The sequence below is a fragment of the Musa acuminata genome, unplaced genomic scaffold (genome assembly GCF_036884655.1).
Source record: "Musa acuminata AAA Group cultivar baxijiao unplaced genomic scaffold, Cavendish_Baxijiao_AAA HiC_scaffold_367, whole genome shotgun sequence".
Taxonomy (NCBI): Eukaryota; Viridiplantae; Streptophyta; class Magnoliopsida; order Zingiberales; family Musaceae; genus Musa; species Musa acuminata.
In genome coordinates this window covers 12,501-15,000 of record NW_027020620.1, presented here as the reverse complement: position 1 = coordinate 15,000, position 2,500 = coordinate 12,501, and positions in this window count along the sequence as shown.

Genomic DNA, 2,500 nt, shown 5'->3' with positions numbered 1-2,500 from the left:
TTGGGCCGTTTTGGCCAGTTTTTGGCCTGTTCTTGCGTCGCGCGGTGACCGTCGTGAGCGGAGCAAAATGTCAGCCATCTCAGCACCCTGGAACCCCCCGGGTGGCACAGGGCTGGATGGGGCTTTCGTATAGCAGGGACGGTGCTGCCTCTCGCTTCGCTCGCTGTTCGCCGCTCGCCGCTCGCTCGCGCAGCCAAAAATGGCCAGTTTTGGCCCGTTTTGGCCAGTTTTTGGCCTGTTTTTGCGTTGCGCGGTGACCATCTTGAGCGGAGCAAAATGTCAGCCATCTCAGCACCCTGGAACCCCCCGGGTGGCACAGGGCTGGATGGGGCTTTCGTATAGCAGGGACGGTGATGCCTCTCGCTTCGCTCGCTGTCCGCCGCTCGCTGCTCGCTCGCGCAGCCAAAAATGGCCAGTTTTGGCCCGTTTTTGGGCCGTTTTGGCCTGTTTTTGGGCTGTTCTTGCGTCGCGCGGTGACCGTCGTGAGCGGAGCAAAATGTCAGCCATCTCAGCACCCTGGAACCCCCCGGGTGGCACAGGGCTGGATGGGGCTTTCGTATAGCAGGGACGGTGCTGCCTCTCGCTTCGCTCGCTGTCCGCCGCTCGCCGCTCGCTCGCGCAGCCAAAAATGGCCAGTTTTGTCCCGTTTTTGGGCCGTTTTGGCCTGTTTTTGGGCTGTTCTTGCGTCGCGCGGTGACCGTCGTGAGCGGAGCAAAATGTCAGCCATCTCAGCACCCTGGAACCCCCCGGGTGGCACAGGGCTGGATGGGGCTTTCGTATAGCAGGGACGGTGCTGCCTCTCGCTTCGCTCGCTGTCCGCCGCTCGCCGCTCGCTCGCGCAGCCAAAAATGGCCAGTTTTGGCCCGTTTTTGGGCCGTTTTGGCCAGTTTTTGGCCTGTTCTTGCGTCGCGCGGTGACCGTCGTGAGCGGAGCAAAATGTCAGCCATCTCAGCACCCTGGAACCCCCCGGGTGGCACAGGGCTGGATGGGGCTTTCGTATAGCAGGGACGGTGCTGCCTCTCGCTTCGCTCGCTGTTCGCCGCTCGCCGCTCGCTCGCGCAGCCAAAAATGGCCAGTTTTGGCCCGTTTTGGCCAGTTTTTGGCCTGTTTTTGCGTTGCGCGGTGACCATCTTGAGCGGAGCAAAATGTCAGCCATCTCAGCACCCTGGAACCCCCCGGGTGGCACAGGGCTGGATGGGGCTTTCGTATAGCAGGGACGGTGATGCCTCTCGCTTCGCTCGCTGTCCGCCGCTCGCTGCTCGCTCACGCAGCCAAAAATGGCCAGTTTTGGCCCGTTTTTGGGCCGTTTTGGCCTGTTTTTGGCCTGTTCTTGCGTCGCGCGGTGACCGTCGTGAGCGGAGCAAAATGTCAGCCATCTCAGCACCCTGGAACCCCCCGGGTGGCACAGGGCTGGATGGGGCTTTCGTATAGCAGGGACGGTGCTGCCTCTCGCTTAGCTCGCTGTCCGCCGCTCGCCGCTCGCTCGCGCAGCCAAAAATGGCCAGTTTTGTCCCGTTTTTGGGCCGTTTTGGCCTGTTTTTGGGCTGTTCTTGCGTCGCGCGGTGACCGTCGTGAGCGGAGCAAAATGTCAGCCATCTCAGCACCCTGGAACCCCCCGGGTGGCACAGGGCTGGATGGGGCTTTCGTATAGCAGGGATGGTGCTGCCTCTCGCTTCGCTCGTTGTCCGCCGCTCGCCGCTCGCTCGCGCAGCCAAAAATGGCCAGTTTTGGCCCGTTTTTGGGCCGTTTTGGCCAGTTTTTGGCCTGTTCTTGCGTCGCGCGGTGACCGTCGTGAGCGGAGCAAAATGTCAGCCATCTCAGCACCCTGGAACCCCCCGGGTGGCACAGGGCTGGATGGGGCTTTCGTATAGCAGGGACGGTGCTGCCTCTCGCTTCGCTCGCTGTCCGCCGCTCGCCGCTCGCTCGCGCAGCCAAAAATGGCCAGTTTTGGCCCGTTTTGGCCAGTTTTTGGCCTGTTTTTGCGTTGCGCGGTGACCATCTTGAGCGGAGCAAAATGTCAGCCATCTCAGCACCCTGGAACCCCCCGGGTGGCACAGGGCTGGATGGGGCTTTCGTATAGCAGGGACGGTGATGCCTCTCGCTTCGCTCGCTGTCCGCCGCTCGCTGCTCGCTCGCGCAGCCAAAAATGGCCAGTTTTGGCCCGTTTTTGGGCCGTTTTGGCCTGTTTTTGGGCTGTTCTTGCGTCGCGCGGTGACCGTCGTGAGCGGAGCAAAATGTCAGCCATCTCAGCACCCTGGAACCCCCCGGGTGGCACAGGGCTGGATGGGGCTTTCGTATAGCAGGGACGGTGCTGCCTCTCGCTTAGCTCGCTGTCCGCCGCTCTCCGCTCGCTCGCGCAGCCAAAAATGGCCAGTTTTGGCCCGTTTTTGGGCCGTTTTGGCCTGTTTTTGGGCTGTTCTTGCGTCGCGCGGTGACCGTCGTGAGCGGAGCAAAATGTCAGCCATCTCAGCACCCTGGAACCCCCCGGGTGGCACAGGGC